This window comes from Oenanthe melanoleuca, chromosome 5 (genome assembly GCF_029582105.1).
Source record: "Oenanthe melanoleuca isolate GR-GAL-2019-014 chromosome 5, OMel1.0, whole genome shotgun sequence".
Taxonomy (NCBI): Eukaryota; Metazoa; Chordata; class Aves; order Passeriformes; family Muscicapidae; genus Oenanthe; species Oenanthe melanoleuca.
Window position 1 is genome coordinate 58,481,676 of NC_079339.1, and position 22,981 is coordinate 58,504,656.

Below are 22,981 nucleotides of genomic sequence, written 5' to 3' on the forward strand. Positions count from 1 at the left end.
GACACTCTGGGGATGTGTGACCCAGGGTGAGGGGACACTCTGGGGATGTGTGACCCAGGGTGAGGGGACACACTGGGATGTGTGACCCAGGGTGAGGGGACACACCAGGGATGTGTCACCCAGCGCAGAGAGGATGTGTGACCCAAGGTGAGGGGACACTCTGGGGATGTGTGACCCAAGGTAAAGGGGACACTCTGGGGATGTGTCACCCAGGGGTGACGGGACACTGGGGATGTGTGACCCAGGGTGAGGGGACACTCTGGGATGCGTGACCCAGGGTGAGGGGACACTGGGGTTGTGTGACCCAGATCAGAGGGGACACACAGGGGAAGGGGACAGAGGGGTGGCCCAGGGACAAGGGGCCCTGTGGGTGAGACCCAGGGGCAAGAGGGGACCCAGGGACAAGGGGGATTTATGGGCACCTGTGAAGCAGGAATGAGGGGACCCATGGACGATGGTGAAAGGACCCGTGGGTGAGTGTGACAAAGAGCAAAGGGTCCCGTGGGTGAGGGGAGCTGTGGCTGAGTGTCACCCAGGGAAAAAGGTCCCAGGGGTGAGTGAGACCCGTGGGTGAGGCGACACGGTGGCCCACGCTGAGTGTGACCCAGGGGCAAGGAGATCTGCGGGCGAGTGAGCCCCAGGAGCGAGGGGTCCCGCTGATGTGGGCACCCGTGGGCGAGCGGGAGCGGGTCCGGGTGGCCGTGGCCGTGTCGCGGCGGTGTCGCGGCGGTGTCGCGGCTGTCGGGGGCCGTGGGGGGGCTCCGGCAGAGCCGCAGCTCCCGCGGGCGGGCGGAGGAAATGACTCGCATTCCTGCAGCCGGGGCCGCTCGCACCGCTCCGGCTCCAACTCGCCCCCGAGCGCAACAAGCGGCCACGCCGGGCCCACTCGCGGGGCGAGCCGAGCCGAGCCGGGCCGGGCCGGGCTGAGCCGAAGCGAGCCGAGAGGAGCGGGACGGAGCGGAACCGGGCTGAGCCGAGCCGGGCTGAGCCGAGCGGAGCGCGCTGCGGGGCGCCGGGCACGCACCTACCTGCGGCTGCGGGAGCGCTGCGTGCCAGCCGAGCCGAGCCGAGCCGAGCCGAGCCGAGCCGAGCCGAGCCGAGCCGAGCCGAGCCGAGCCGAGCCGAGCCGAGCCGAGCCGAACCCCGCCGAGCCGAGCCGTGCCGAGCCCAGCCCAGCCCAGCCCAGCCCGCCGCCCCCGCCCCTTCCCGCACCGCCCCGAGCGGCACCGGCGCCGCCTCCCGCCCCGGCGCCGGGCCCGGGACAGCGGGGAAACCTCGGGAACCGGCTGGCCCGGGCGGGACAGCCGAGTGCTGGCCCCGAGGAGCAGCGGGGAGCCGGGCGGCCGCCGCACGGTGCCCAGGAAAGGCTCGGGAAGAGCCGGAGCAGCGCATCCCTTGGGATGCACACGGGCACCGAGCCTCCCAGCGCGGCCGGAGCGGAGCATCCTCTGCGATCCTCGGGGATGCTGGGGATGCTCCCAGGGCTGGGGAGCCTCTGCTCTGGAGGGCTGGGAGAGCTGGGGGTGTTCGGCTTGGATTGACCCCTTCCAGCGCGGCTCCAGGAGACTTGGAGAGGGAGTTTGGATAAGGGGGAATGGGTTCCCAGTGCCGGAGGACAGGGTTAGATTAGGTGTGAGGGAGAAATTCTTCCCTGGGAGGGTGGGCAGGCCCTGGCACAGGGTGCCCAGAGCAGCTGTGGCTGCCCCTGGATCCCTGGAAGTGCCCAAGGCCAGGCTGGACATTGGGCTTGGAGCAGCCTGGGACAGTGGGAGGTGTCCCTGCCATGGCAGGGGGTGGAATGAGATGTTTTTTAAGGTCTCTTCTAATCCAAACAACCCTGGGATTCTATGATCTCCCAGGGAAGGCACTCCCTTTTCCTCTGGGGTGGTCCCAACACCCTTTGGTAGGAGACCCCCCACACCCATCCCTGTATCCCCATCCCTGGCACATTAAACCAGTTCTTAGGGTTCAGGTTGAGGCAGGACCAGAATTAAACCCCATTCCCGTTAAATCCCGCACTGATACCCCAGCAGCTGGACGAGGGCGAGTGGGGCTCACTCCTGTGAGGCCTGGCCACCCTTTGGAGCTGATGCACACACGGATCCCTCTCCATAGGTGACCCAGGCCCGGAATAGCAACAGCAGCAGCACCATAAATTAGCAGCAAAGCATCTCTGAGCCGCTCCTCCTTCAGAAGTGCCATCTGGCGAGATTGTTTTTGGAGTAGTTATTTATTCCTCACTTTTAACCGTCTCAAGGCGTTTCTTGGGCTGACCTGTGAGGCTGCCTTGGCCCCCGCAGGCTCCAGGAGGCTCCTGGAGAGAGGAGCTGCTTGTTCCCAGCCCTAAATAAAGAGCAGCTCTGCTGTGAACACCCTGACACTCCTTGCTGAAATCTGTTTGCAGCTCAACAGATCGTGCTGGGTGATTCCATTATGGGAGTGCACGGTACCAGCGCTGGGAATCCAACATGGAAAAAACCAGCCTGGCTTTCTGCAGAGCTGGGGCTGGAAATCCCTCGGGTTTGGGCTCACCCTCATGCTCCTGTCCATGCCAGGTGGAATTGGGAGAGGGTTTTTACCCCACACCTCCTGCTCGAGTCCTTACAAAGCTGATGGTGCCAAGGGCACAGGGAGCATCCTGCCCAGGCAGGATGTCATTCCAGCCAGAAATGTCTTTTTACCCCAAAAACTCCCACCCTGCAGCCAGCCCAGGGGGATACCAAGCAAAGCCTCCCTCTGGCTCATTTATCCGAACCCACAGAACATTTTAGGGCTGTGGGGAGGCACAAGCAGGACGTGACCCCGTTACCACAGTGCTGAGGAGGACGAGTGGGTCCTGCTGAGCACATCCCAGCCCCATTCCAAGGCCTGTGGAATCCAGGGATCCAGGAACCCAGCGGCTGCCTTGCTGCAGAGGCTAAATAAAGCAGCAGGAAGAGCTCTGGGATGCCAGCGAGGCGCTGGATAAACACCGACGTGGATGGCGCGGCTGCTCCAGAGCCCAGGGAAACATCCCAGCTCATTCCTTGGGAGATGCTCCCAAAGCTGGAGGAGATGCCCTGGGAAAAGCCATCCCAGGCTGCAACACGAGGAGAGCTCGGAAAGATGGAGCTCAGCCAGTGTCCGCTCTGCCTCTCCTCTCTGGGAGAGGAAAAGCCCAAAATTCCGGCGACATTTCTCTCACAGTTCTGGAATTAATCTCTCTCAAAGTCCCAAGAGGGGAAACACAGATGGAAAATGGAAAAATAAATTTAATTCCTTTGAGGTTTGTTTCTTTCTTTTTTTTTTTTTTTTTTTTTTTTTTTGCCTAGCTAATGGCATTGCTAGGCCTATTTCAAAATAATAATAATAATAAAAAAAAAGGTGGTGTGGCTATGACTGAAAATACCATTCCCATAAAATACAGGGATTTTTCTGGCACTGGATGTATTTATATGCAAAGGACAGGAAATAGCAGTGGCTCACTGTGATCCTGCATTATCACCAGCTGAGTGTCTCCCATCCCAGAATTTCAATGCTGGCATTGTCACTGGTAGGGATGGACATGGAGACGTGGGAGCTCTCTTATCTCACAGTTTCCCTTGGATTCTGTTAATGGCGTAAAAATTATTCAAAAAGCAACAAAATAACAACTAAACACATCCCTCTCTGCATCCCATTCCCTTCCCTGATGGATCAGTTGTGCCAATCCAGGCCTGTTGCTGTCAGTGCCCAGCATCCATTTCCAGGGATTTTTGGGATGTTCTGCTAGGAGAATTTACCCTGGAGCAGCAGCACAGGGACCTCAGCACTGAGCACAAGCCTTGTGGGGTGCATTTGGGGACAGGGGTGTGTCACTGCTGGGTGACACCTGGCACAGCATCAGACTCGGTGATCCTGATGGGCCCCTTCTAACTCAGCATATCCCAGGGCTCCAGCTCTGGCTGCAGCTGGGATTTAGAAATTCCTCCCTGGACAAGAGAGGAAAACAAATCCCAGCTACTGTGAGTGGGGCTGTGCTGGGGCTGGGAAGGTTTCTCAGCCCATAAGGGGAAGAAATTAAATAAAGAAACCCAGGAGTGGAGCCACAACAGCCGGAGCGTTGCTATAAACTCCGGGGAGGAGCTGAGCTCGCTCCCATTCCTGCATTTCACGGGGATTTCCGAGGGAGCTCTTCCTCCCTCCCTCTCCAGCCTGTCCCCCAGCACCAGGGTGGAGGGACCCTCTCCAGCGTTTCCTGGGCTGTTCAGGAGAATTCCGTCTGATTTTGGGCCATAAATGCCCAATTCACAGAGATCTGATCAAGCCTCTGCTTCAATTTGTAATTAAAAGCCTGAGCACACACTGGGACCCCTGGGTGTACCCACTTGGAGACAGCTCCAACTCCATCCATCCCAGCTGAATTTTGGGAATTCAGCACGGTGCCCTGGATGGTGCTGGGGAAGGGGGAGCATCCCTGGGGGTTACCTGGGGACACCCCAGCTCAGGAGCCAGGTGGAGAGCAGGATGGTTCCTTGAGCATTCTGGAATTTTGGCAATGCCAAACCACCCCAGGAGCTCAGGGGATGCTCCCAGAGGGGCTGTTCCCGTCAGATTTTACCTGGGGGAGGATGTTACCACATTAACTGGCCCCCAAAAATCTCCCTCTGTATTTACCGTGCCCAGGTTTTGCTTGGGGAATCAGCAAGGATGAAAACAAAAAGGAGCTGCTTGAGATTTAAAAACAAAAAGGAGCTGTATGAGATTTAAAAACAAAAAGGATCTGCTTGAGATTTAAACCCAGCGAGGCTGGGAAGGGAAAAAATCCAGCCTGAATGCCCAAGTGCTGGAACCATCAGGAGAATCCAAGCGTGCATCCCGCAGGGCAGCATCCCCGTGCGTTCTGCTCATTTATCCCGCGGTATTTGCGGCTCCTCAGCCCCGCATCCTCCCCAGCACAGCCGGGATGCGACAGGAGCTCGGGATGGCTGCAGGGAAAGGCAGGATCGCCCCCAAATCAAACCCCCCGGGGCACCAAGATGGGTTTTGTCACCGAATTATTAATCCGGGGTGAGGTGGGCAGGGTTTTCTATGGGGTAAATCTGGTTTTCTCACAGCTCATTCCCGAATCCAGCATTTCCCTCTTTTAAAAGCCTGTTTCCCCCTCCCACCGCATCCCTTCTGTTTTGTGGGTTCCAAAGGGTTTTTTTTTTCATGGCTCTGGGCCTGGGGGTTATTCCTAGAGTTCGCTCTCAGCCTGCCAGAGCTGCTGAAATCCCATGGAATTGTGGTGTAAAGCAGGAAAGGGCGGCGGGGAGGAAAGATCACAGCGGGGGAATATTTTTAGCCCGTCTGTTCTCGGGCTTCAACACCACTCCACGATCCCAATCCCATCTGACAGAGGGGCAGATGCCTCAGGGCTGCTGAAACAGGAGAGAAACCCCAGCAAGGGCCCCCTCAGGGGGGTCACCAACAGCTCTGACACTGCAGGACATCAGAGAATCCCCCTCGCTGGGGTGGGAGGAAAACTGGGGATTTCTCTGCTGGAAAAAAAAAAAAAAAAAAAAGAAAAAAGTGGAATTTGGGTGGTGAAAGAGGCAGGGCATCCATCAGAGACCAGGATGCTCCAAAGGAGGAGGGGTGGGGGGCACATCCCCCCTGGCAGCCTGGAGATGCAGCTCTGTGCTCACCTGTGTCCAGGTGTTTTCCATGGGCTTGGTTACAAACAGGAGCCGTGGTGAAATCTGGGAATGGGGTCATGAAGCCACAGGTTTTGCTCCAAACCTGACCCAGGGAAGTGTGGATCTGGGATAAATGTGGGGTGAGGGGCCAGTGCCCTGCAGGTCAGGGGAGCAGGGCTGGGTTTGCTCTGTGCCCATGTGCTCTTCATCCCATTCCCTTCCCAAAGGCTGATGGATCAGTTGTGCCAGCTCAGGCTTGCTGCTTCAGTGCCCAGCATCCATTTCTAGGGATTTTTGGGATGTCCTGCTAGGAAAATCAGGAATGAATTGGGCATGAGGGGTCATGAACCAGCACCACAGTCCCACTGGGAGAACTGGAGATCCTCCAGTGCACTTCCTGAAGCAAACTGAATACTCCCACCCTGAGCCAGTTAAATTGGGATTTTCCCGGAATTTAAACCCTAACTCCATCACAGAAGGACACAAAGGCTCCCAGCCTGTCCCATCCCATTCCCTCCATGGCACTGGCTGAAGGATGTGCTTTCCTTGGTTTATAATGGCCCTGGTGCCAGCCCAGCTTTCTGGGGTGCTTTGGGAAGTGCTGGTGCTGTTTCCACCCCCAGGGAAAACAGGGAAAAGCCAGCCCGGGCAGCCTGGCTGTGCCCCAGCGTCCATCAATGATTTACCGCTGCTGTCAAGAGCTGTTTGTGCCCCGGGGCTCCCCGGCGGCCCCAGCCAAGGTCAGAGCTGCATTTGGCAGAGGAAGGGATGGGAGTGCAAGGCAGGAACAGCAGAGCCCCCCTGGAGCCCAGCAGGCTCATCCTGAGCATCCCTGCTCCCGCCAGGAGACACATCATGGAAATGTGGAACGATTTGGGCTGGATCTTAAACCCATCTCATTCCTTCACCCGCTCCCACATCCACCACTCTGCCACCCCACACTGGTACCAGCAGCCCCTGCCTGAGGTCTGAGTCACAGCAGGGCTGAAAATCCCCTGTGGAGACAGCAGGGATCACTTCCCACCAGGGTCACTGACACCACGGCCAGCACAGCCCAAAACCAGCCCCAGGATGTTGGGGCTGGATCAAAACCTCACACCAGGGGTTCCAAAGGCAGGATTTGTGCAATTCCTCTGCTTTTTGAAGCTGCCGTGGCCTCTCCCCCATGCCTGCCCAAAAGCAAATTGATTTTTGTGAAATGGACTGAGGTGGCCTCCAGGAGGATCCATAGCTGGGCTAATATTTGTCTAATGGCTCCCACAAACAGCTCGTTAATCCTTTTGTGTTCATTAATGCCATACAGGAGCCAGACAGCTGCAGACAGGCTCCCTATGTCCCTGAGCTCCCAGGGACCCCAAATCCTTCAGTCTCCAAGCTCCCCAGATCCCTGAGATCCCAAGGTTCCCAAGTTTTTGGGGTCTCCATGCTCCCCAGATTGCTGAGATCCCAAAGTCCCCAAGTTTTCGGGGTCTCCATACTCCCTGTGTCCCTGAGCTCTCAGGGACCCCAAATTCTTCAGTCACTAAGCTCCCCAGATCCCTGAGCTCTCAAGGTCCCCAAATTCTTGGGGTCTCCAAGCTTTCCAGATCCCTGAGCTCCCAGGGTTCCCAAGTTTTTGGGGTCTCCAGCCTCTCCAGATCCCTGAGCTCTCAGGGACCCCAAGTTTCTGGGGTCTCCAAGATCCCAGGATCACCAAGTTTTTGGGGTCTCCAGCCTCTCCAGATCCCTGAGCTCCCAGGGTCTCCATGCTCCCAGGGCACACTGCTGTGACCCCAAATCCCTGCACCCCTCCACTGTGGTCACCCCCTTTTCTCCCCCCACTTCTCCCAGAGCCTCTCCTTCCCCCTCCTCCATTCCATCCCACCCCAAGGAGATCCCCCTCTGCTCCATCACCCCCCAAGGCTAAAACCCCATTTTTGGGGCTGCACAGTGAACACAGGACCAGCTCTGAAACAAGCACAGGCTTTGGCTGGGCTCTGTCCCAGGGGATCTCACTGAGATGAGTGCTCTGGGACACTCTGGAGCTGGCACCATGTCCCAAAAGCCTTGAAACCCCACAGCTTTAGCCATGGATTGGGAATGTCTCCCTGCTGTTGCAGCAAACACTTTATTTATGTGTTTATTTGCTTATTTAGCTGTAAATTAATATCAGAGCTCAGGAGTGTTCTTGTAAACCTGCAAGTGAGCAAATGCATTGGAGGGCTTGCAAAACCCTCAGGCAGGATTTTGGGGTGCTCCTTGGGCAGAGAAGCCTGTGGATATGTGGATATACATTTTTATATATGTATATATAACATTTGGTCATTTTTATATAAAACCTGAGCAGCCTGGCCTAGTGGAAAGTTTCCCTGCCCGTGGCAGGGGTTTGGAACAAGATGGTTTTTAAGATCCCTTCCAATCCAGACCATTCTGGAATTCCATGATTCCCTCCCTTCTCTGCAGCAGGAAAAGGAATTTTGTTTTGGTTTGAAGGGCAGCTTGCAGTGGAAACTTTTCCCAGACACTTCCCCAGGAAACAGCAGCTGTGGCATCTCTGGCTGCTTCCCCCTGCAGCTCCAGTCCATGCTCAGAGGAAAATCATGTGTTTGACTGGTGAAAATGTCACCCCCAGCTTTCACCCAGCAGGGTTATCCTGCTCCAAAAAGGATTTATCCCTTGGGAAGCTGGTAAAGCCCCTCCTCCAGGGATGTTTCCTGCCAGACCATCACCAAATGGGATTTCTGGGAAACGTGGCTCTGAAATGACATTGTTCCCTCAAGTCTGGGCTGTGCAGGATACCTGAAAGGGCTGAGGGGACACCAGGGCCAGGCCAGGCTCAGGGATGTGCCCCAGCCCAGCCTGCCCAGGCAGGGAGGGATGATTCCCATCCTGGAGCAGGGGAGCTCCCAGGGTAAATTCAGTGCCCAAGCCACCCACTGGTGACCTGGCACCCTGTGGATGGGGAAATGCTGATCCCAGCCTGGTCCTGCACTTCCAGGAGGGAATTTGCTCCATGTTCCCCTTCCCAGGCTCTGGGAGGCTGGGATGCTCAGCAGGAGCCCAGGCACTGGTTCCATTAAAGCAAACTGGGAGGGGAAGAGCTGGCTCACCCTTCCCCAGGGCTGTCTGGGAGTTGGTGCAAAGCAGGAGGGAGGAACCTCAGCTTTGGGGATGGATCTGGGTCACCCCAAAAATGTCCCTTGCTGCCCTGGAAACTCCCAGACCTCTGCCCCAGCCCTGGAAGTGTCCAAGGCCAGGCTGGATGGGGCTTGAAGCAACCTGGGACAGTGGAATGAGTCCCTGCCCATGGCAGGGGGGCTGGAACTGGATGGTCTTGAAGGTCCCTTCCAACCCAAATAATTCTGGGATTTTAGAATTTTACCCCATTTTGGGGTCCCACCCCCCAGTGGGTGCAGCAGCCCTCTCCATCCCTGGCAGGACCTTTGTCCATGGCAGGGCTTTATCAAACAAGCCCCAATCCCCAAAACCTCAATCCACTCTCCCATGAGCTCACATTTCCATGGCACCCCCAAAATCCTTGGGTTCCTACCCCAAACATCCCACAGCTGGACCTGCCCCTCTCCACTTCCAAACCCAAGCTGTTTATGAGCTCTGTGAGCACAACAAACCAAAAGCAGCTGTGGCTACAGCCTCCTTTTATGTGATTCTTTTTTTTTTTTCTTTCCTCCTTCCTCTGAATTTTTATGATCCAGATATAAAGTCCTGGGAAATAGAGGTTTAAAGGAGAACCCTGACACCCATTACTGCAGGGGCATGAAATGCAGTGCCCTGATTCTCATCCATCCCAGGAGATTATTTCCAATGATTTTTTTTATTTTTTTTTAAGAAAATACTAAAAATAAAGCACTGGAAGATGGTGATGGGCAGTGAGGAAGAAATCCCAGGTGTTCCTGGTCCAGCCTTGTTTGCACAGCTCTGCCCTGTGCCAACATTTCTTTCTCAAGGATTTCCCTGAATGAAGAAAAGGGGTGAAGGATGCTGTGGGCACCCCAGGAAAACACTGAGAAATTGTCACTCCACTGAACATTAGAGCACCATTCCCTACTGCTCCATCAGCACTTGCTGTATTTAAAATTAATGTTGTTTCTGCAGAGGAACCAGGGTCCTGCTGTTTTATCCCATCCAATAAACCCAATCCTGGCTCACCCCAGATCCCATCCTGCTCCAAAGCCCAAGGACAGTTGTCTCCATCTCCAGCCACACTTTCTGCAGCAGCACAGGGCACCTTTGCACCTTTCCTGGTGCAAACTCAGCTCTTGCTCTGAAGGGATTCCCTAATTTTGGTGCTTAGCAGAGCAAACTCAGCCATCCCAGCTAAACAAGCCCCTCTCAGGCAGCTCCCCTGATTTATGGAATCCCAGAATGGTTTGGGTTGGAAGGGACCTTAAATCCCATCCAGTCCCAGCCCCTGCCATGGGCAGGGACACTTTCCACTGTCCCAGGCTGCTCCAGCCTGGCCTTGGGCATTTCCAGGGATCCAGGGGCAGCCACAGCTTCTCTGGGCACCCCGTGCCAGGGCCTCACACTCCCAGCCAGGAATTCCTTCCCAATATCCCATCCATCCCTCTGGCAGTTTGAATCCATTTACACCCCAAAATTCTCCCATTTACATCCCAAATCCTCCCACTGGATGTGGCAGCACATCCCACATCCCTGATTTCCACAGACCCTCAGCACACACTTGGAGCAATTTGTTTTATGCCACCAGTGCTTAGAGAGATGCTGCCTTGAGGAAAGGAAGGATTTGGGCAGTCAGAGCAGGAATTCAGGGCTCTGCCCAGCCCTGGTGTTCAGGAGAGCCTGGAGGTCCCCAGGGCTTACCCTGACACCAACTGCTTGGCTCATCACCCCCAAACCAAAAATCTCCCCCAAATAAAATGAAAAAAATCACCAAGACCCCAGTTTTGTGCTCTATGTGAGGAAAGGAGGAGCTTCACTCCCTGGAGCAGCCAGGCTCTGGCACAGGCTCTGCCAGGAAACTGCCCCTGGAGGAAGGCTGGTGCCACCTCCTCATCCACCCTCACCATGATTTCCCCTCTTCACCCCAATATTCCCTGTGCCTGAGGCTTTCCCAGGGCCTCAGGAACATGGAATGCTGCTGCAGACCTGGATCTGCCCAGCCAGTGCTCCTAGGAGGATGGACAAAGCAGAGAAAAAAACACTCAGAGTTTCTTTTTCTGAGTATAAATCCTTGTTTTTCAGGTATAATCAGGCCAGTTTCCAAGGCACAAAAAGCCTTTTCCATCCCTCCATCTCAGCAGACAGCCCTACCTGCAGAGCCAGCTCGGATTTATCACATTCCCATGGCTCTGTTTATGGCAGGGCTGGATCTCAAGCTGCTGCAGGAAGAGCACCAGGCCTGTCCTCCCTCCAGCTAGGCTTCACACCCAGCCTAAATCTAAGCCTAAACCACATCTCATCCCTCACACACCCCAACTACCCTGTGCAGGGATTGTTCCCCTGCCAGCTCCTGGAATTGTGCTGCTCCTTGGGGAGATCCTTTCCTCCCCAGCCATCCTAGGAAAGGACAGCACATCTGTGGGAGCAGCAGAATCCCATCCTGGAGCTGCCCCATCCCAGCACTGCTCCATCCCAGCACTGCCCCATCCCAGCTCTGCCCCATCCCAGCACTGCTCCATCCCAGCACTGCCCCATCCCAGCTCTGCCCCATCCCAGCTCTGCCCCATCCCAGCACTGCCCCATCCTGGAGCTGCCCCATCCCAGCACTGCCCCATCCTGGAGCTGCCCCATCCCAGCACTGCCCCATCCTGGAGCTGCCCCATCCCAGCACTGCCCCATCCCAGCACTGCCCCATCCTGGAGCTGCCCCATCCCAGCACTGCTCCATCCCAGCTCTGCCCCATCCCAGCTCTGCCCCATCCCAGCACTGCCCCATCCTGGAGCTGCCCCATCCCAGCACTGCCCCATCCTGGAGCTGCCCCATCCCAGCACTGTCCCATCCCAGCACTGCCCCATCCTGGAGCTGCCCCATCCCAGCACTGCCCCATCCCAGCACTGCCCCATCCCAGCAGCGTGGGAAGCTTCCCAAAGCTTCCCACACAAGTGTCCAGCCCAGCCGGGTGGGGTGAGCCAGGAGAAGACATTTAATTACACAGGGCTGGGTGTTTTTCCAGTTGCAGAAGCCCAGCTGCATATTCCCTCCCTGTGCCAGGTGCCATTAGTGCTGTTTGACTACTAATTGGCAATTAATAACATCTTTGCATTATGCAAATGTGTCCTAAACACCTGCAGATCGATTATTTTGGGAAGCACAGCGGTGTTTGAGGTGTTGGATGGTTGGGTGTTTGGTTTTTTTTTTTTTTTTTTTTCTGGAAAAGTGGGTGTTTAGGGGTGCAAAAGGATCATTCCCACAGCACCCAGCACGAGTGGGCAGCCCAGGGAATGGTGGCTGGGGAATTTCCCTGGCTGACCCATGGGATGGCTGCGGGGCAGGGCTGATGAAAATCCACTGGGATGTGCCTGTCTGCCCATGGCCAGGCTGGTCCTGCTCCAGCTGCCACAGGGGAGGAGGGAATGACATTAAAAACAGCCTCAAATCCCAACTGGAGCAGCAGCTGAGCGGGATCGAAGGCAGCATCACACCGAGACAGCTTTGCTTATGTTAATGGGGGAGAAAACTGCAAACAGCTCCAGGTGAGAAGATTGGGCTGGGATTTTCCATGGGCAGCCAGCCAGCCCCAGTCCTTTTATCTGCTCTTGGGAATGTCTGATTCCTGGGGGGATGGCTGCCCCTCACCCCGAGGCTCTCCAGCATCCTTGTATTGCCCCATTCCCCAGGTTGGGGTTTTGGGGGGAATTTGGCTGCCCCTGAGCACCTCGTTCCTGCAAACATCTGGAGATGGGGAGAAGCTGGATAAGCAGCACAGGGTCCACCCACGGTGTTCCAGAGGATTTGGGGTTATTTTTGGGAAGGGCAAGGAACACAGCCCTTCGTTTTGTTTTCCTATTCCAGGGATTTTCATGCAGGGGGGAGATTGTGCAGAGAGATTTCCCCTCCACAGCCCCATCCCAGCAGGATCAGCTCCCTTGGGACAGTAATAAAAAACAAACCATGGTGGTGGCAACCCCTCCTCAGTCATTTACCTGCTTTAAATCCATCAGGATACAAAGCTGAGGTGATTTTTCACAGCACAAGCTACTTACACACCAAGCTGTGTTCCCACACTGTCACTCCCTTTAATTTTGGGGATCAGATAGTTCCTGTCAGCCCAAACTCTGCTGGCTGCCCAGCAAGTCTTGCTCTGGGTTTACAGAGGCATCTCTAGGAAAGATAAGCAAGATAAATGAATTCCACACCCCAAAAGAAATGAAGAGGCTCCCCAAGTGCAGTGGGAACACCTGCCTGGAATTCTGTCTCCCTGCCTCCAGCACTGGTTTTGCAATCAGATCTCTCAGAGTATGAATTCACACAAAGAACATGGAAAACCAGCAAAGGCCCCATTTTTCCCTCATCTGGGCAATTCCCAGAGATAGGTTTGCCGACCTGGAGAGCAGGAAAATATAAGTCACTTGTGCAATGGGCTGTGTGATGCTGTCAAGTGCTCAGGGAGATCTGTCAGGGAAAGGAAAGTGAGTTGGGAGCAAAGCAAAAGTAATTTTTTCCCTGTTTCTGCCCAAAAGCTTTGCCTGACACTGAGCAGACCCTGCTCAGAGAACACCTCAATAAACATTTTCCTTCCCAGGCTACATATGAACTTCTCACAAAAAAAACCAATCTGTGTTCCTTTGATGAATCATTTGCATTCAAGGTAATTAAACTTTAATCAGCAAAGCCAAAGAAAATGAGATTTTTTTTTTCTCCAGCAGAGATGAGATAGAGCTGGACCTGATTGCTATCAGACCCAACTTGCCCCATGAACACTGCCCAGCTCCTCCAGCCCTCCCCATCTCCTGTGGGAAACAGGATGAGGAAGAACAAAGGCTATGGGGAAACAGCAGGACTATCCATGGGTTTTCCAAGTGAAATGGCAGTGCTGAGTTCACGGGGATAAAAATTACCTGCTCCATCCTGTCTGCTTTCTGGTGCCTCGGTGCTGGAAAACCCCTCCCCGCCCGGGCGGGGCAGCCAGGGCAGGGAACTGCTCATTAACCTGAGCCGGGGGGAATGCGGGAACGAGGCTGCTCCCTTTCCCTTTCTGTCCCCTCCCTCTCCCCATTCCCATCAGATTCCCATCCCTATGCTTGTTCCTGTCCCCATCCCTGTCCTTAGGTTTGTCTCTGTCCCTATTCCCATCCCTAGCCTCATTCCCATTTCCATCCCTATTCCTTTCCCCATCTCTATCCCAATCCCTATTCCTGTTCCCATCCCCAATCCCTATGCTTTTTTATTCCTTTTCTATCCCAATCCCTACACCTGTTCCTATCCCCAATCCCTATTCCTTTTTATTTGTTTTCCCATCTCTATCCCAATCCCTATTCCTCTTTATTCATTTCCCCATCTCTATCCCAGTCCCTATTCCTGTTCCTATTCCTAATCCCTATTCCTTTTTATTCATTTTCCCATCTCTATCCCAATCCTTATATCTGTTCTTATCCCCAATCTCCATTCCTTTTCCCATCTCTATCCCAATCCCTGTACCTCTTCCTATCCCCAATCCCTATTCCTTTTTATTAATTTCTCCATCTTTATCCCAACCCCTATTCCTGTTCCCACTCCCAATCCGTATTCCTTTTTATTCCTTTTCCCATCTCTATCCCAATCCCTGTACCTGTTCCTATCCCCAATCCCTATTCCTTTTTATTCATTTTCCCATCTCTATCCCAATCCCTGTTCCTGTTCCTATCCCCAATCCCTATTCCTTTTTATTTATTTTCCCATCTCTATCCAAATACCTGTACCTGTTCCTATCCCCAATCCCTATTCCTTTTCCCATCTCCATTTCCACCTTCATTCCTGTAACCATTCCCATCCCTTTCCCAGTGAAGGACAGACCCTCCCCTGTAGTTTTTTAGCCAGCCCCGGTTTTTTATCAGGATTTCAGTTAAATTTCAAATTTCTAGCTAAATTACAGCTTTTCTTAGTGAGGACAAAGCTGGTCCATGTGCAGGGCTCAGCCAGGCTGTGGGACTTCCCTAAGGGTTAAAACTCTGGGAAGCAGAGATGGATGATCCTGATCTGGTGGGTGACATCCCTGCCCTTCCCACCCAAACCATGCTGGGATGAAGAGCATGGATATGGAGCAAAGCCAGCCCTGGGGACAGTTTGCAAACCACCAAGAATTCCTCCTGCTCCCTGCAATCCTCAGCACACTTCCCCCTCTGCTAATAACTCATTGGGATGTCACAATAACAGCCTGCACCCTTCCTGTGTCATGGGGCACGCCAGCTGCTCTGCCAGGGGGAAAAATAACTTCACTCCTTGCATTTTAGGGCTAAAATTGAGTCTTAGTAGGGAAAAGGCTGGGATGGATCCTGGATTTCCTGCTGGGAGCAGCGTGGGTCCCCCCTGCCACCCACTGCATGGACAGGGGAGAAGAGCTGAGCTCTCTGCAGGATGGTTTTGGGAGTGAGTGAAGGGGATATTTATGGGATGGAGGTCCCCAAAGTTTGCTTGGCAGGAAAGATGGGGGAGAGGCCTTGCTGTGAAGGGAAGAGAGGAGGAGGAAATGCGAACTAATTAACTAATAAATATGCTGGGTTGGCTCGGGGCAGCAGGAGAGCAATCCAGAGGGCTGACTCACAGTGACTCAGGCACAGAGGAGTGGGATGGAGTCTGGCTCAGAGCATCTCCTGCCCCAGCCAGGCTGCCAGGACACAGGACTGATCCCAAACCTGCCAGGGCAGAGCATCCCAGGGGACCCTCTTCATGTGGGCTTTGCTTCTTTGGAGAAATCACTCTCTAGAGGGAAACAAGCTGAATTCACCAGCTGGAGCAAGCAGCTGGAATGGAGTCAGGCTTTTAGGATGCAATTCCCTGTCTCTCCATTTCCACCTTAAAGCCAGGCCAATGCAGGACAGGTGGGAAATGCCCTTCCACACAGCCAAAGCAGCTGTGGCTGTGGGAGCAGGTGATGTTGTCACCAGTGCTGGGATCCCAAAGCCATCAGAAATGTCCAGAGCCAGCAGGATGGCCAAAGAGATCATGGAATGCCAGAATGGTTTGGGTTGGAAGGGACTTTAAAAACATCTTGTTCCACCTCCTGCCATGGGCAGGGACGCCTTCCACTGTCCCAGGCTGCTCCAAGCCCCATCTAACCTGGCCTGGGACACTGCCAGGGATCCAGGGGCAGCCACAGCAAATCTGGGAATTCTGTGCCAGGGCATCACCATCCTCACAGCCAGGAATTCCTTCCCAATATTCCATCCATCCCTGATCTGAATGAAGTCATTCCCCCTTGTCCTTTTGTCCTGTCCCTCCATCCCTTGTCCCCAGTCCCTCTCCTGGAGCCCCTTTAGGCTCTGGCAGGGGCTCTGAGCTCTCCCTGGATCCTTCTCCTCTCCAGGTGAATATTCCCAGCTCTCCCAGCCTGGCTCCAGAGGGGCTCCAGCCCTCAAAACAACCCCATGACTTTCTCTGGGCTCATTCCAGCAGTTCTTTCTGGAACATCTTCCTGCTGCTGGAGATGCCCCTCTGCAGTGGGGTCTCAGGGGAGCAGAATCCTCCCCCTCTCCTGCTGCCCACGCTGTGGGATCAGCCCAGCACCAGCTCACATGGGCTCACAACCCCAAATCCTTCTCCTGAGTGCTGCTCTCTCTCCACTCAGTGGTGCTGGGGTGGCCCTGAAGGGGTGGAGGGAGCAGGGCCCGTGTGGAGGCCATGCCGGGCCCGGCGTGTCGGTGCAGGCGCTGGGGAGGTGCTGCCTTCCCCCAGCCCTGCTCGCCCTGGATTCACCCTGCTCCTGCCCACACTGCCTGGGATTGCTTCACCCCACACACACTCCAGCCCTGGGGAAAAACCCCCCTGGCACCCCCTCCCTGCTCCCTGTGGTGCCACCCCAGGAAGGGGCACAGCCATGGATGAGGGGATTTGGGTGTGCAGCCTGAGATGTGCTCAACAGCATCACATCTCTGCACCCCCACTTCCTAAAGGCTCTGATAACATTTTTGGAGCAGATGAGGCTCCTCCAGAGGGACACAACCCTGATATTCACCCTCCACACCCCACAGCAGTGACAGTGCAGTGATGTGATGCTCTTGACCACATCTCAGATCATCCAAATCCCCCATCCCTCCATCCATGGCCATGCTCTGCTCACCCTGGATTTGCCCTTTTCCTGTCTAATGACTGACTGGGATTGATTCACCCCACACCAGCCCTGGGGCAAAAATCCCCCTGGCACCCCCTCCCTGCTCCCAGGAACGGGCACAGCCATGGATGGAGGGATGGGGAATTTGGGGCCATGATCTGAGATGTGCTCAAAAGCATCACATCTCTGCACCCCCACTTCCAAAAGGCTCTGCTAAAATTTTTTGGAGGAGATGAGGCTCCTCCAGAAGGGACACAACCCCAATATTCTCCCTCCACCCCACAGCAGTGACAGTGTGCTCATGGAGAGACATAAGAGACAAGTCCTGCCCTCAGCACAGGCACAAAGGAAAAGGAATAGAAAAAAAAGTTCTGCAATCAGCTTTGGTTTTTTCCCACCCCCAGAGGCTCTTGCATAGTCTGACTTTTTTTTTTTTGTAATTTTATTTGTTCTCGCTCCCTTTTTTCTTTTTCAAAATATTTTCAACCGACGCGTTGCTGAAGTCGTTTGCCTCCTGACAAAACCTGGGCTGCCTGCCAGCACATATTTCTGATAATTCATCCATTATTAAATGAAATCAAAGATACACATTTAAAAAAAAAAAAAAAAAAGCCATGGGAGTGTTTGCATCTGAGAGAGAAGCTGTTTACAGCTGAGCTGGGAGTTTCTTTCACAGCAAAAAGATCTTCCCCAGGGAAAACCCACCCAAAATTCTGCCCTGCTCCTCACACTGCAAACATCTCTGTGCAGCCATGCTAAAAACCAGGGATTCTACAGAGTTTTTCTGCCTGGGTAAAGGAGATTCCATCCTGACTTGGGTGGGTGCTGCTGGATTTTCCCCTTCCTCAGGGAGAGCCTGCAACCCATGGCCAGAGACAGCCTGACTGGATCAGCCGGTCCTCTCCAACCCAGGGAGGAAAATCTGATGGAGAGGGAGGGGCCCAGCAATTACAGACTTTTCTCTTTAATAACCCTCGCTGCTTCCCCGAGTCCATATTTACATCCTTGGCACCAGAGTAGTAATTAAAGTCTCTCCACTCAGGTCTAAACAACAGCAGACCCTCCTGTCATTAAAAGCAGAGGCAAAGCTGGAAATAAACCTGGTTTTTATGGCTTTGGAGCCTCAAACCTCTCTCTGTCAGCTGGCTGGGCAGCAGGTTTTAAGGTCACACATCAGTGCTTTGCTGCAGCATCAATAAGCTGCATCCATCTCCATGGGATACTGGGGGTAGAAAACTGTGTGGAAAACTTCTCCTTGCCACTGGTGCCTTCCTGTGCCATTTTTTGGCCATTTCCACTGCCCATAAGGGAATAAATGGGCCTCAGGGTCAGCAGGCACCAGCTGAAGGACTGAGCTGTGGTCATGCCAGGAGCTGCTCAAACCCTCTTGCTTTAAAGAAGCTATCAAAAAAAACCTGTGAGAAAATTAATTATTCACTAAGACTGCTAATTAAGCTGATTTGCTCTGTGAGGGCATTGAAGGAAATGAGCTGGAGAAGTTCTTAATTGTTTAAAAAAAGCCATCCTACAAATGCTCCTCCCAAGCTGCTCTGCTTGCCAAGAGAGCCTGGTCCTGTGTTCCTCTGGGTCCAGAGGAGTTTCATGGAATCCTGGAATGGTTTGGGTTGGAAGGGACTTTAAAAACATCTTGTTCCACCTCCTGCCATGGCAGGGACACCTTCCACTGTCCCAGGCTGCTCCAGCCTGGCCTTGGGCACTGCCAGGGATCCAGGGGCAGCCACAGCTGCTCTGGGCACCCCGTGCCAGGGCCTGCCACCCTCCCAGCCAGGAATTCCTTCCCAATATCCCATCTAACCCAGATGAAGCCATTCCCTGTGTCTGTCCCTCCATCCCTTGTCCCAGTCCCTTTCCAGCTCTCCTGGAGCCCCTTTAGGCTCTGGCAGGGGCTCTCAGTCCCCCTGGAGCCTTTTATTTCCAGATGAGCACTTCCAGCTCTCCCAGCCTGGCTCCAGAGCCCTGGAGCACCTTCATGGCCTCCTCTGGATTCACTCCAGCAGTTTGACAGTATCTGTGCCAACATCAACCCTGCAGATGATCTCAAGTAAGGAAAGATCCACCACAAAGCATGAAGCACTCCTGAGCCCTTGTCCCCAAACTGTGTGACCCAATGCAATCCAGAGGGATCCCTGCCAAAAACACCCAAGGAACACCTGCCATACACAAGTATAAACCCCCAAAGGCCACAGGCAGCCTGGAATTCAGCAATCCCAGCTCATTCCCCAGGTTGTGGAAGCTTGGAAGCAGCAGGAACCAGGATCCTAATGCAGACCCAGAGCACCCTGGGGTGGGTGGCTGTGGGAGAGGAGCTCTGGGTGCCCTGTCCAAGGGAATGGATCCCTCCCAGCTTCTGGGTGCAGGGTGGGAGCAGAGGTGCCCCCAGGACCTCACCCAGCCTCCCACAGCAAGGAGTGGCCCCTGCCCACACCCAGCCTTGCCCTCCCACTCCCACCACGTTTTGCTTCAATCCCACTTGAGCAGGACCTTCCCTTCTCATCCTGCAGGGGCTGGTGGAGGAAAACTCCCCCTGTCACATGGCAGAGAACAAAAGGATTCATTTTTGACAAGAACAGGGCGATGCCACACCAGCCTCACTTCTCTCACAGGAATCAGAACAGCACAGACATGGTGGGTTTGCTGACAAGGAGCACATCCCATCCACTCCAACCCTCCCAGCTCTGGCACTGCCAGGATGGGACAAATCTGGGGCTGGGTGCAGGCAAAAGATGGAAATCACACCAGCAAAACCAAGGGAAAATCCAAGATCCAAGCAAAGTGCATTGCACTGGGAGCTCGGGGTTTTCCTGAGACCATGCCATCCTCCACAAGAATTCCCAGCCACCTTCACCCTTCCTGGCACAGCTCTGGTGCCAAAATATCGTGATAAAGGAAAAACATGGCCACAAGGAGCATGGCTGCCAATGCTTGGCCAGCCAAGGAGAAGGCAAATCTTCCCTACACCCTGATTTCCCTGAGATCCTCTGCTGAGCTCCCAGCAGGTAGGAAGGGTTTCACAACACCTGGACAGGCACCTCTGAGTCAACACCACAGCCCCACATCTCCCATGTCCCCACCAGCACTCCCTCCCATCCCCAATGCCATGAAAACATTTTCCTACCTGGTGCTGGGAACATCTATGAGCCAGGTTCTTCCAGCAGCTCCATGGCGAGCTCGGGGCTGTCTCAGCACAGCTGGAAGATAAAGCCACCAAGAGAAAAGCTCAGTGTCCCTCAGAGGTGGCGTTTTCAGGGCAGGCTCCTCCTGTGTGGCTGCTGGGAGCCCATCCCGTGGGGCTCTCCACGTCCTGCTGGGGCACCAGGATCCCTGGGAATTGTGCTGTGCTTGGAAGGACCTGCCCTTTTTGACTGCTGTCCAAGCCCAAAGCGCACGTTCTTACCTGCTGGCTGCAAGGCAGGAGGCTGGACCACCTTTCCCAGAAACACATGGATCTCAGCAGGTGTGGGTCTCCTGCTCCTCACCCAAAGGCTGTTTGGGGGAAAAGGGGGCTGAGGAGTTGTGGGAAGCTGGAGAAAAGAGGTTGGAGGTGCAAACACCCCTGCAGCTGGTGCCAGCACAGCTCTGCTGGTTGGTTCAGAGCAGAGCTGTGAGCAACAGGGATGGGGATGTCAAGCTAGGACTTGTCTCCTCAGCAAGGAAAGGGAACAGCAGAGATTACTAAGCAATGCAGGAATGTGGTTTGTTTAATATGAGCCATCAACACAGAAGAGTAAAATAATGACAGATGTGTAATCACATTTCCTGAGTCTAAACCCATGAGATGGAGAATTTAAACACCACTTTTCCCAAGATCAAGAAGAGGAGCCGTTTGGCTGAGAACTGATTTGGTTACTAATTTCCTCAGCATTAAATCAGCTGTTTCCCCAATCTCTTGACAAGCTTTGCTCCAAGGACAGGGCTGGTCCCTGGCTTGCTTTGATGTGAGGGTAAGCAGAGAGAGAAGATGCTTTGGAAACAGGGATTCACCAACTGACCCAGCTGGCCTGGATCAGAGGCTCCTCAGCATTGCTTAATTGCTGTATTTTAATGAAAGATAGCCAGATAAATTTCACATGGATCTTTATCAGGGGAGACAGAAATCCAGAGTTGGGTTAAGCCAACCTTCCAAGGGCAGGATGGGGAAAAAAAGGGAGCCCTTTTCCCAGCATGGAAAGCCAGAATTCCTGCAAGGATGGATTGCAGAGGGCAGAAAATTGGGGGATGAAATCCCTGCTCAGCCCTTTCCCAAAGGTCACGGGTGCAGGACCTGGAAGGGAGCAGTTCCATGGTGGGGCAGGGTGGGAGGGAACGGTGTCATTTGCTTGTCAGATGTTTCCATGTGTCTCTTGAGATCAAAAGTGGGAAAAACACAAGTAGGGAAGGTGCTGCTGGCACAGGAGCTGGCCTTAGAGGGAATCCAGCCTGCCTCTGTTCTGGGTTTGGGAAGCATGTTCCCTCTCCAGAAGGAAGGGCTGAGGGACCAGGAGGTGCTCACCTGGAGAGGAGGCTCCAGAGAGCCCCTTACAGGGCCCAAAGGGCTCCAGGAGAGCTGGAGAGGGATTTGGGACAAGGGATGGAGGGACAGGACACAGGGAATGGCTTCCCACTCACAGATGGGATCCTGGGAGGAAATTCTTCCCTGTGAGGGCGGTTTAGGGAGCTGGGAAAGCCAAAAAAAGAGATCCCCAAGGATGCAGGACCACTCTCACAGAGGACATTTAAGGCCTAACAGGGAGGATAAAGAACAAAACATATTAATTTATTTTGTGTTTTCCTGGTGCTGGTAGGCTTCATCCCTGCTCTCAGCTGGAAGATGATGTCCCTACAGAGCAGAGGTGCCCTCAGCTCACACCTCCCTGCTGTGAGCCTGGGAATGTTCCCACATTTCCAGGTAATTGGACAAAAGTGGTTCCTTCCCTGAAGGAACCAGCAGCATTCCCACATCCATGGCCACATCCTTGCTTTCCTCCCTGACTTTATTAGAGCCCACAAAGCTGCTGTCTCCTGCCACAGGAAAGGCAGCTGCTTCCCCTAAATGGACTTTAATTAGTTCAGCTCCCTGCTAGGAGCTATTTTGGTGACACCCATGCTCCAATTAAGTCATGTTTTCACCCCAAATTGTGCAGAACTTGGACATGACTGGGACCATGTCCAGCCTGGGGAACTGGGCAGCAAATGACCAGTGCTGGGGTGGTATTGCTGGTCATTGCACAGGATTGTGGAATCCCAGGATGGTTTGAGAGAGAAGGGACCTCAAAACCAGGAATCCCAGGATGGTTGGGGTCAAAAGGGACCTCAAAACCAGGAATCCCAGGATGGTTTGGTCAGAAGGGACCTCAAAACCAGAAATCTCCTGGATGGTTTGGTCAGAAGGGACCTCAAAACCATCCCATTCTTCCTCCTGCCATGGGCTGGGACACCTGGACACCAGTCCAACCTGGCCTGGAACACTTAATGTGACCTTGAACTCTCCTGATGCAAACAGATAACGTGAAACACAGGGAAAACATCTCATGCAGTGGATCTGGGAGCCTGTGGAAGCATCCATGGAGCAACCTGCCCGCCCTGCCTGCAGGGAGCAGCTCACCCTGTGCCTGGGGCACTCCTGGGAGCCTGGTGGCCTCTGTCCAGGGCTGCCATTCCACTGTCACTCAGAGTGATGCAGATGGGCTGAGTCAGCCCCTCCCAGCCGTGCACAGTCTAGACGGCTGCAGAGACACCTCTGGGAGATACCTGTGCTCATCCCACATCAAAGGGCCCTGAGCTGCTCGGCTCAGCGTGTCATTAACCCACCCCAGGGCTGCCTGATCTCCCTCCATGGCTCTGCCACCCTCCCAGGGGGATCTGGTGGCCCTAGCAGGGTCTCTGCTGTGCCACAGTTTGTGGCTGTTCCATGCTGACCCTGCTCTGAGAGTCAGAACCCAAAACATTTTCTGAGCCAGCCGTGCTCTGCTCCAGCATCTTGGCAAGGAGAGGAGCCCTGTGCAAAGACAGAGGTGTCAGGAACTCCTTAAACCCCTTTTCCTGACAAGGAACAGCCTGGGCAGACTCTGGGAAGAGCAGGAGGGAGCTGAAACCCTGGGAATCCTTGCAAACACCACCACAGCCTGCCAGCCACTCA

The 22,981-nt window shown here is 54.3% G+C and overlaps 1 protein-coding gene across 7 annotated transcripts in view; it reads right to left on the minus strand.

Annotated features, from left to right (window-relative positions):
• The window catches only part of FRMD6 (FERM domain containing 6), a 40,933-nt gene extending 20,431 nt beyond the window's left edge, over positions 1-20,502 (minus strand). For 3 of the 7 annotated variants that reach the window (XM_056493888.1, XM_056493892.1, XM_056493887.1), the window contains exon 1: positions 1,029-1,178. The gene's annotated coding sequence lies outside the window, so the exon portion shown is untranslated. Of the gene's footprint in view, positions 1-1,024; positions 1,185-19,981; positions 20,055-20,260 lie in introns of those variants that run through there. The other 4 variants (XM_056493891.1, XM_056493890.1, XM_056493889.1 and 1 more) reach the window with 3 other exon arrangements.
• Between the last annotated feature and the right edge of the window lie 2,479 nt (positions 20,503-22,981).